We start from the raw sequence: 12,331 nt of genomic DNA, 5'->3' as shown, positions 1-12,331 counted from the left end.
GACTGTCAGCTGTGATTTGTATTTATGCAGGTGTTGGCAAAGTCATGCACATCGACCTTGTGGTGGCATTTGTCTTTTAAGTAAAGCAATGCACTGCTGGAGAGCTGTGTCTAAAAATGAGATTTTACAATACTCATTTGGATCCAAAGATCCAAAGAGCTGTGAGTCCCTGCTTTTCTCCCATCAGAATGCAGTAATTCAGCTTGGATGGAGTCGCTTACATCCAATATTTGCTGTTGTTTGGAGTATTTCAGAGTACTCTCTTTGTTGTATTTGGGAATGAAGTCTTTTTTTCCACTTTCCTCGATTGAAATAGGAAATACTATGGACTGATTTTTCTTTTTCTATGTGGAGTACTGTGTTTCAAAAGAACTTAGGTCAAACATGTAATGGAGTATGTCATGGTTGTTGTACTGCAGGGACCTTCTGTGGGATGTGCATAATAAATCATAATATATAATAAATTATATATATTTATATTTATATTTTTATATATAAAGCGCCTATCACCTGATTGATAAACATTCTTTGGAACCATTTTGATGGCAGCGGTAAGAACAGGATATGGATACCTATGAAGATTCTTCTATGCGATTAGATCTTTAAGCTGTAAGAACTAACATGAAAGCAAGAAAAAATAGCTCTTTGAGGAAAGTATACTTGAAATGTAATCTTTGCTTCCTAATGCAACTTTAAAACCACAAACATGGCAAAAACTACTGGGGGTTATTTAAAATGAAGTTTTTATTTGAAATGTGCCTTTGACTCTACAGTGAAACGCTTTGAAATTCAGATAGGCATTATTCTTAAAGCCAGAAGACTGAATGCTTCAATAGTGCAAATATGAAAGAACTTTCTTCCTTCAGGAAACTTTTATTTTTTTTTTATTTTTTTTAATGTTCATTACATTTTGCAAATTATGCACCCAGACAACTTTTCTTCTCTGGATGCACATTAAATTTTCAGTAATATCAGGAAATCTTTTAAGGGGTGTCATCATGTCTTCAAGAGTCTTTAGTAACTCAGGAACTAACCAGTTTCCTCTAGTTTCCCTTCAGTGTGAGCCTATGTTTTAGCTGTTTGAGGCGGGTTGAAGTTCTTGGAGGATTCACATAATATAGAGAGGACAGATAGGCCAGGCACATCCACAAGACTTGCTTGTAGATTTTTACTTCAACAGTGTACTCCCTTCTCACGCAGTGGTTACTGACAAAAGTCAATCTTGAGAAGTTAATAGCAGCCATATGTTGTAGTACGCCTTAAACGGCACCAATCTTTTAATCTGCATAGTGACACTACAGTTAAATTCTGACTAGAAGAGCTCACAAGAATAAGAGCAGCTATAACTTAAATGTGTATCTTTCCTCTTATGGAAATTAATTTCTTATCATCTCAGTGCCTTATTCAGAAAGCCCTATATCTGTAACACTATTCATCTTCCCAAAAGGGATTGTGTGAGACCCTGGAGATGAGTAATGGCCTTTCTTAATCAGCCTTTTGAAATGCTATTGTCTTGTCTGTCTTTGTTAGAACATCAGCGCAGTGGTGGGTGTTTTGTAGTATAATATGAAACAAGGTGCTTGCTGCTGAGAGCTTGTAATTTAAACAAAGAGGCAGCAATCAGAAAACCCTTGCTCTTGAAATTCAAAGCTTGAATGCATTCTGCACTGAGGGGAAGAATGTGGGGAAGAATGAACAAACACCAAGCAGCTGAGAGCCCACTTGAGCATGCTGGAGTAATCTGCCAGGTCTACTAGCAGACTGTGTTGGCATTGATTTGCACATTCCAGTTTTATGTAGCTTGCTCTTGCCTGTTTAAATTTTGCTGTTACATTTTTTCTATGAGTGTGTCAGTATTATGTAAAAATTCAACCTACGTATGTTTCTGGATGCTACATCCCCATTTTTGATTCTGCTCTAAATAAATGAATTTTTCAAATGTTGAAACGGCAATTTATGCAGTGTATTTTCAGCAAGTGATAAGAAAAAAAAGTAACATGCACTTTCCAGATTAGGATTTAGGCAGGGCAGAAGAGCAGCTCAGTTGGTCATCAGCTCATATCTTAGACCTACACAGTCCCTAACATACCTTTTCCTTAAAAACTCCCAAGTAAGGAGCTGCCTCAACAAGCCTACCCAGTCAATATCCATTTCACCAGTTTGATGATTAAATTCATCATAGTCTTTAAATTTGCTCCAAATAATCCACACCTTTCCTTCCTTTCCTACAGGATCTTTAAGTTTGCTACCAACTCCCTCAGTCTTTTCTCACTGCTTTTTTTTTTTTCGTTCTCAATTCTCTCATTTAGATTTTGTCTAATTGGTCTGCTAGTTATTTTGAGCACCCCATGCAAAGCTGGCTACATACTGGGGCCTTCACCTGAGGGAGGAAGAAATACATTGCGCAGTGTTTGACTCTGTATTAATGTACCTAGAGTTGAGACTTGCTGTTTTGTCTGTACTGCTGTGTACTGGCCTGTAATCTGTATGTGGTAAACAGTTTCTTTTTTTTTCCTTCTTTCTGGGTTGCACTGCTGCATCGCTACTTACATCCCAGTTTGTATTTGATTTTGATTTCTCTTCATCCTGTGCAACACTTGAAGCTTGCCTTTATTGAACTACATCCTGTTGATTTAAAACTTTCTTTCCATTTTACCAGGCTCGGTTTGGATTTTGATCCTGACCTGCTTGAACCTAACTCTCCTCATGTGCTGATTTTTTAAGTACGTCATCAAGTCACTAATGAGATATGGAATACAGTTTGGTAGATGTAGGCTGATGAGTGGCCAGAGATGAGTATGTATTCAGGCCCCAGAAATGGGCCATGATTTTCAAATTAACATTGGGAGCCATTATTTTACTATTTCCTTTTTTTTTCTTTTAGTTTTTTTAAATATCAGGGAGTTGCATACACTGCAATTATTAGTAATGATGCAAATTGCAACGCTTTGATTCTATTCAGTGTTTTATACCCCAAATTACTTTAAAAGCCACTAAACACTTTTATTTCCTTTATATAGATACAGAGGGTAAGATAAAGGATTGGGCCAGTTGCAAAGCTAGTGCTGGCAATGCACCTTTCCCTGAGTAGCACTGGGAGATTCTATGCTGGTCCTGCTTCTCCTGCTGATTGCCTTCCCTATGATTCCATTTACAACACGGAAATGTTATGATGAAATGAACTAGCTACGTCAGAGCACCTCCCCTACGAAGACAGGCTTAGGGAGCTGGGCTTGTTCAGCCTGGAGAAAAGAAGGCTGTGGGGTGACCTCATTGCAGTATTTCAATACCTAAAGGGAGCCTACAAACAGGAGGGGAATCAGCTCTTTGAAAGGGTTCATAACTGCAGGACAAAGGGAAATATTTTAAATTGAGGGAGGGAAGATTAGGTTGGATGTCAAGGGGAAATTCTTTGCAGAGAGAGTGGTGAGGTGCTGGAACAGGCTGCCCAGAGAGGTTGTGGATGCCCCATCCCTGGAGGTGTTCAAGGCCAGGTTGGATGAGGCGTTGGGCAGCCTGGTCTAGTATTAAATGTGGAGGTTGGTGGCCCTGCATGTGGCAGGGGGTTGGAGATTCATGATCCTTGAGGTCCCTTCCAACCTGGGCCATGGGCCATTCTGTGATTCCGTGAAATAGGCATGCTGTCCACCTTGATTAATGTTGGTAAAATGTCTGTGAGTTGATTAGTGATATTTATATTGCAAACAACACAAAGAGAAAGGTTAAAAAGGAAAATCATGTAGAATTATCAGTTTTACATATAACTCTTTAATTCTGTCTGACCACTCTCCAACCGTAAATGGGTGATATATTGCATCCCTGTGGATGCAAGCTGTGTGCCCAGCTCTTCCATGCTATTTATTACACATAGCTGAGAGCTCTACGCTGCTGATTTCACAATTATTGATTCAAGATAAGTGAATATGTCACAGCGTGTGGATTTATCTGTTGTCCTTTAGCTCCTCTACCCATTGTAACGGGAAATATATTACAGAATTGAGTTCTGTGGTGAGTGTAGGGATTTTTGGCATGTGGCAGGGTAAGGTCTACTTTCAAAAAAATTAAAATTAAAGACTTTTCTGTCTCTTCTCTGCCTACGGCTATTTTTGGAGTTCTGATGTTCTACTCTTGTATAAGAAAGGAAGAAAAAAAAAAAGAGAAAAGAAGTAAGCACAGCCTATCTAATGTTTGTTTTTGAGTAAAGTTATCACACCTTTTACCTGTATAAAAGTACTTTGAACCTCAAAGTAAAACGCTTCTCAGGATTGAGTTAGCTTAGCTGTTTAGTTAGAGTAGATGTTGTTATTGATCTTGTTGCTTTCAAAGGCAAGCATATATTGCAGTAGATACTACGGTACCTCATAACTCTTAAACTCCACTGAGACAAAAGCAGACTTAGTATGAAAAAAAAAGAAAGTGGTGTGGTATAAGTCTTCCGACATTTCCCATCTTAGCCTATGAAGAGTAAAGATTTAACCCTGATTCTAAAATGAATTCCAATTATTAAAATCTGTGGCAGTTCACATTCACTGATGCAAGGGAAATCTCCACAATCCCTCCCAAAAAGGTTAGGACAGTGGAGATCTGCTTAGAAAATACAGTTAAGAGAAAGAAAAATGAGTTCCTATTCATGCAACCTCACTGCATTAGCCCACAGTTGTTAAATTACAACTCTCATTTTTCAGCCAAATTTTAAATGCAGAGCCATCATTCTGATGTCCTCAGCCAAAAATCCTATGAAGGAACAACATTCAGGCATTTTACTCCATTGCGAAGCCAAGCAGAGTTGCTATGGAGCTCTGATCTGCAGTTTTAAGGTTGCATTTTTATTGTGGAGGGCCCAGAACACTGTGAAAAACTGCAGCAGGACAACTAAAACAGTGACCCTCTCTTCTGTTTCATTGTGGTATGTTTATTGGAGGATTGCTGTGAGTTTTTCCATCCCTGTCAGAGGAGACTGCTGGCAGAGTTGACCTTAAAAGAGACATGGACCTATTTTTCAAAGTGTTCTGAATGTGTGCAGCTGTCATTGAGTTCAACAGGGATTTTCAGACTTTCATTGTATTCTGAACTGCAATATTAAGGTCAGTGACAACCTTTCTTATTGCTGTCTCTAATAAAAAGCAAATGCTTGCTATGGGGAGAGAGATGCAATATCCTTATTCCCATTGAGATGGGATCTTCATAATTATTACAGTCATTTACTATAGGGAATGGGGGGAGCACAAACACTTTGTCTTCCTTACTTGGAAGATATTTTCTCCTTAAAATATATTTCTCTTCTGGGAAATGATTTTGTGACAATGATATTGCAGGGCTGCAAGCAGACGAATTGTTTCTATTACTAGAAAATAGTTGCAGAGTTATTTTAGCCTAGAACTTGTTAATTTACTTTAGTTGATTTGAGTCTAAAGATGAACCACCTGATCTTTCCTACCTGCCCTAAGAACAACCTGGGACACAACAGCCAATCTTCTGATTTACACACTCTGGACAGAAGAAAAGACTTGGCAAGTCAAATGTTGTCCCAAAGGGAGGCTGTCATTTTACTTCTTCCATTCTACCTGAAAATCTGCTGGGGGAGATGGGACAACTGGGACACTGCTACTGAAAAAGCATGTGTCCAGGGAGGTGGGGTTTTCTGTTTGCTCCCCAGTTTGTAGCACTAAATAAGGTCCAACAAATTGCTACTTCTTCCTCTCAACAGAAAACAAAGATGTTTGTTTCCATATTTTCTACTGCTTCTGTCTATGATTAACAGAGAGGCTGGTAATCTCAGCAAGCCCAAGGGCAGGGAGTGGCCTACCCCATTTTCTTGCTTTGGTCCCTTTTCTTTCTGAGCAGAGAAATGCCTACCCTAAAATTTGAGGGCTTTGGGTATCCACGTTGAATGAAAAGCATCAGCATTTGCAGGGGAATTATCCATGCCGCTTTGTTTGCCTTGTTATTATTTTTTGTTGTTTCAATTTTAGTAGAACTTCAGCCTTGAAGTAGCCCTGTTGCACCTTTAGATACGAAAATTTGTTGTGAAGTATCTCTGAATTCATTTGTACTCTACTAAGATGAATTAGTACTATGATTTTGAGCACTCTGCGTTGAGGTGCACCTGGCTGGAAAGCAAAGGATGCCTGGAGCTTGAGTGAAACTAAATACTCGCTCTGTCACTCAGCTCTTTTATTTTGGAAAACCAGCACTGTTTTCAAAGTAATGTGCAGCAGTAAAATGGAAGTAACCTCCACTGTATCTGTGCTAACCTTGTCATAGTGCTGAAGTGAGTAGTATGTTATATGAATGACTCCTTTGCAATGTCTGAATATTGCTATCCAGTGGGTAACCATTGTTCTTTGTTCCTGGTTAATGCTGATGTGATGTGTGGAGATCAAATATGTGATCCTGTTCTGCGTTGTAGGAAGTACAGCCCTCGTGAGATCATAGCTCTTGGTAATGTGTTGGCAGTAAATAGAGGGTTAAATAGTAGTTTTTCACCTGAAAACAGATAGAAAATAATAAATCTTATGCAGAGCTTTAATTTACTAAGCCTTAAATAGGTTGCCAGAGTCTAGGTTAATACATTAATGGGACTGAAGGTGGCTGTATTAGGCTGTCCAGATGAATTAGGAGACACACTGATGCCTTGCCTCAAAATATTCTGAAAAATTGACCACATGTGCAAGATTTAACTGTCCTTCACACAATTGTCTCTTGCCCATTTTGTAGCAATATGTCTTGCTCGCCACAACTGCATTACAGGGGTCATTCAGGGAGTTCAGAGAGATGAACCACTTTTAGACTTTTTCTCCAGCCCATTAGGCACAGGCTTTCTGTCTGCAGTGTCAAATATGACTGCCTTTCTGTGTTTTTTTTTTTTTTTTCCTGAAGATACACGTTTATGTGGGTACTACAAAGAAAATTACAGTCCCACTAATGTTTAAAACCTGTCTGATAGTGTTACAAAACCATGACTGTTGTTCAGCACCTGCAGTATGTCTCTTTCTTTGAAAGGTTCCTCTTCAAGAGAACTCAGATGGTAAAGGGAAGCTGGTAGTTTTGTTACTCTATCAGAAGTTTTCTTTCCTTTGTCCCTCTGTGTAGACATAGGCTTATTTTACTGTTACTGGTGAAGATTCAGGATGGCACAAACAGGCCTTTATTCTAACCATCCATGTCTCCCTCTTTTGGCTCAACAAACCTCTTTCTGTAGAGACTGTGCAATGACACTAATGATTCTATCTGGTCTCCATTCTACCTGCACTCTTTCTAATGTCTAAAACTACTGAGGGAGTATATCAGAACCTCACTGCTATAAAACGATTTACATTCTTTTTCTATATTTTCTGTTGCTTATTAATACTTGCACAATGTTCAGTTTCTAGGATGAAATTACCTTGCCTTTCTGTGTAGGTGTGTCATCTGAAGTGCCAGAAATATTTACACATGTAAATCCTCCTGATTCAGCAGGAAGATTAAAAGTTGGAATGAGTGTATTTCCATATTATTTGAAATGAGAATTTTTTTTGTACATAGATTGCTCCAAAAGTAATGCCTCCTATTTATTTCCATGGAACCTATAACAGCTACGAAGAGCACAATAATACTGTTTGTTAGTGCTGTGAATAACTACAAAGCACTATTTTTCAACATAGTCACTACCATTAGCTGTGCATTTTGGCCAGCAGTGAACAAGAGCCTGCATGTCATGCTCATAAAACTCTGCACCAGTTGCTGTCAGTGTTGCTGTCACCGCTGTTGAAATGCACCACCCACCACCTCATTGTGCTCACATCCACTGTTTGGTCTCCATAAACATTCAGCAGATATTAACGAATGTCAATGGGTGCCATTTTTTTACTGCATGGAGGTTGCTTCACATGCATTCGTTCCTATGTCAGATGCCATTCTGTCCAACTGCCCCTCCGCTGCCATCTGTCACATGGCAACGAAATGTAACAGAACAATGGTTCAACCTCATCTGCAATGCTACCACCACCTGTTTTTGATGTCACGGGTCAGTATAATAAAGTAGGAAGATTTACTTTCAGAGAAGCCCTCACAGAATGAGGAAATGTGATGATGATCTTGGCCAATATGGCTGCTGAAGGGTAGAAGTTGTTTGAAGAGATTGTCCTCCAGGAAATCCCATGAGCCCCCTCCTTATCTTTTGATTCAGCCTATTTTAAAATGTATAGAAGTCATCAATCTGCTGTATCTAAGAAATTTCTAAGCTTGCTAGCAGGTGATCACTGATGATTGAAGTGGGGAATATAGGGAAAATAAATAACAAGAATAATCTTTTAGAATAAACACATTTTTGATGCTGCTTTATCTAACTCAGTTATAATTTTTTTGTGCGTGTGTGGCTCTGACACAGTTGTAAGAATCAGTACAGCACTGTGCCCTGTTGGATTTTGGGCAACATGCTATTCTCTGTTAATTTTTTTTTTTTTTTTCACCGTAGCTACTGCCTATGCTTTCTTGACATCATGACTGATGTTCATGTGGTGTGTCTGGCATGATCACTAGCTAGCTTTCCCAAGTTACCAGTCTGCAATCTGATTTTAATCCGGGTCTCCTTAGTAAAAGAAATTTAAAAAATAATAAAATGTAGGAGCTAGTGAAAGTAATTAGAAGCCAAATTCCTTAAATTCCAGTACTGTTCAGTCTCGTTTTTGATTATTCCCTAAGTAGGAGATTACTTACATAAGAGGAAATGAGAATAAATCTCTTTGAAAAAATTAATAAGTTGAAAAAATTGTTGAGTACAGTATGGGAGCTCTTTTCTTCTTTATTACCAGTTTGGAGTTTTGTCTTTGTGCTTTTCTGGGGCAACAGTGTCTTTTATTCAAGCAGTTCTCCTTGTTCTGACTGACACTGATTTGAGGCTCTTAGAAATATAAAGATCTGTAGGCTATGCAGCTCTTTTATTTCTTCTAGGGGTGATGATATCCACTGCCAAATTACAGCATACTCTGTCGTGTTGCTGTTCTCATTCACCAGGACTCATTTGTATCTTTGCGCTATTGTGTTTCCCCCGAACTTCCAGGGGGGAATCTGTCTGCAAATGAAGGTCTCTGAGGAGAGAGATTCCACTTCAATCCAGTACTTCAGACATGCTGCTTCGATAACATGTTCTCCTATTGATGCTTGCTGTTTTTAGTGGGGTGGAATATCTGGTCTCCCAGTGGCAGACATTGGGTTTCCCTGTTATGAGTGTGACTCAGCTGCTATTGTCCTAAATAAGCCCAAGTGCCAATCAAAATCTAACACTGAGTTAAGTTAGTGCACTTAATTAAAAGGAAGCCTACATTTATATAAAAGTGCCCTTCTGACTCAGAATTCTGCTTTTCAATACAGCTGTTTTTAAACACCAATTGCAACCTTTTCCTTTTCTCCACTTCCAATTTCATTTACAGCAATCCCCTATAGTGGATGACACTTCCGTAGCATTTAAAACAGCTGTTTAATTTTGCTATTTTATAAAAATAACAATGTCAATACAGTACCAAAAAAAGTTTCAAATGAAAAGTAGCATTGAAATGAGACATCTGAATGTTTCAATGTAAAAAACAGCCATTAGGGTTTTTTTTGCAGACCAGAGTCACCAGTAGGATACTGATGTTGAGTTTATCCCCATTTTAATCCCCAATTAAAGAAACAAACAACAAAACACAAATATTCCTTTGAAAAGTCTCTGACTAGTGTCTGTTCAGCATCCCAAAACAGAAACATATGTTCCTTTTGTTCAGATTGTCGTACTGAAAGTTAGGTTTTAAGAAGGAGGAGATTCAATGGGATATATTTGGGCTTTCTCATATCAGATAAGTTATCTTAAATCTGACCCTAATTTGCAGATGCTTAGAATTGTGGCTCTGAGCTAAGCTCCTTCAGGGTATAGTTCTCCCTTCATCTTCTGTCACTTCACACAATAAAATCTGCTCCTTTTTGATAAATTTCCATGTGATTTTCATTCATTTCAGAAGGAGAATTTGATAAGGTTCTCCAGATTTTTGCATATTTAAAATTTATTTTGGTTTTAAAACATTAAGTTATGTAACTTCTGAAGACTCTTCATATATAACCCAAAACTGAGATATTGCAGAAACATCATTGCAATTCCTCAGTTAATTGCCCTTGAAATTTGCTGGATCTTTGCTCCAGAATTGTCACAGGCATTTTGCTCCCAAATAGTTATTTTTGTTCAGGTAGGATTTTGTATTATTGCAGTACATTCTGGAGTCATATATAGCTAGTTTCAATTTCAAAATGACTCTCATCCAATGACAGTGGTCAGTAGAAGCTTTTCTGTTCTGCTTAATGGTGTGTGGATCTAGCTTAGTATCTTTATCTTGTAAATGTCCTGGCGGAAACTAGTGATGAGTGGTGTCTCTCAAGGGTCATACTGGGACTGGGACTGTTTAATATCTTTATTGGTGACATGGAACACCAACAAGACTGTGGATGAACCCAACTGAGTGGTGCAGTTAACACTTCAAAGGGAAGAGATGCCACCAGAGGGACCTGAACAGGCTTGAGAGGTTGGCCTATGCAAATCTCATGAAGTTCAAGGGCAAGTGTAAGATGCTTCAGCTGGGTCAGGGCAACCTCAAACATCCATGCAGATTGGGTGATGAATGGATTGAGAGCAGCCAAGTGAAGAAGGGCTTGGAGGTACTGGTGTATGAAAAACTGTACACGCACTAAAATTACAGCCCAGAATGCCACTTGTACCTTTTTGGTTCCATTCATGAAAACAAGCCTGTGTATGATGCTGAGAGAGAAGAGTTTTCTGCCCCAAAACATCCTAAATTGGACAGATGGATGCAAAAAATTAACCTAATAAGCTTCAGCTTTAAAGATGATAAATATTACAAAACCTTTGCAAGGTAAAAGTACCAAATAGAAATTAAAATCCAAAAATGGTCACTTAATGTAGACATTTGTTAGTAAATTGAAGTTGGTCTAATTTCCATTATAGTGAGCAATAATGATACTTCTAAATGTGTAGCTGAAAATATGGAAGCATACTTTCAGTCAAGGGAATAGATCTGAGATGAATACCCTCCACTGATTCCAAGGAAGAAAAGCTCTTGGGATTTGAAGACTTGTGCTATGCATATTAAGGAAATAGATATTTTGGTCTTGGTGTGTTAACGCTGCAAAGTAAAGTGTTTCCAGACTATAGCTGAAAGTACACATGCTGCTTGAAATGTGCAGTTAGGGAGCCCTTGTGATCCTTTAGACTTTCATTTTCTATGAAAGAATCCACATGGAGAATCCTATTATTTGTAGTTAATGCAACATACTAATTGAGAGGAGAAAATAAATTACCTTTCCTCAGTCCTGTGGTAGCCTAGCATTCGCTTTCTTTGCTGTCAGGAGAAGCACATACTGCTTTTTGAGATTTGAGCTGGGATTGATTCAGTTTCAGAAGATGCCTTTGCATGGCTCTCTGCCTGTCTGCTAACGCTATACAGTAGTGTGTTTTGATATTTGTCTAAGATGTATGGTTGGTCATAGGAACATGGAAAGGATACTTCAATCAGGATGAGATAGCTTGCTGCAAGGGAGTTTTCATAAACATATTGCTCTAGGCTGTATGAGCATAGTGTCGATCTTCCCATGGCCCCCCTGTCTCTCCCTCAGCTGCTCTTAAAACAAAACGGCCAACAGCCTTATGTATCTGGACACGATCAAGGGAACAGATCTTGGGAAAAAACAGAAAAGTTTCCATGGCAATACATTCAGAGTGCAAGGACAAGGAGATGAGATTGGTCTTATTGTTACTGTCACATCACCTGCTATCAAGTCAGATTCAGTGTTTTGTATAGTACTTGACAAAGTCAATTAAACTGATGGAAACCTTTATTCACATGGCCAAGGCTACTCAGAAAGTTGCTATTTAAAGCATCTCTTAATGAATGCTTGCATCCTAGACCCATTCCTGGTTGATTTTATTGTCTAGGGGCTTTTTCAGGAATTCTTTGAAATTAAAAGTGTTTGACTGCTGCTGTCCTATGGAGATGGTGCCCCACTCTGCCTCATCAGGAAGCAGTAAAAGATACTGCATTTCCTATTTGCAGGGACTCACAAATAACTTAATAACTTGGAACAACCCATCTTGAATTCATTACTCAGAGAGTGAAAAGGAGCTGGCACTGCTGTCCAGAAAACTGTGGGCGCCCCATCCTGGAGGTGTTCAATGCCAGGTTGGATGGGGCCCTGCGCATCTTGATTCAGTGGAAAGTGTCCCCCACTGTAGCAAGGGATTGAAACTAGATGATCTTAAAGGTCCCTTTCAAGCTAGGCCATTCTGTGATCCTATGAAAAAAAAAAA

Source organism: Tetrao urogallus, assembly GCF_951394365.1.
Source record: "Tetrao urogallus genome assembly, chromosome: 2".
Taxonomy (NCBI): Eukaryota; Metazoa; Chordata; class Aves; order Galliformes; family Phasianidae; genus Tetrao; species Tetrao urogallus.
Note: the sequence above shows the minus strand (reverse complement) of the source record.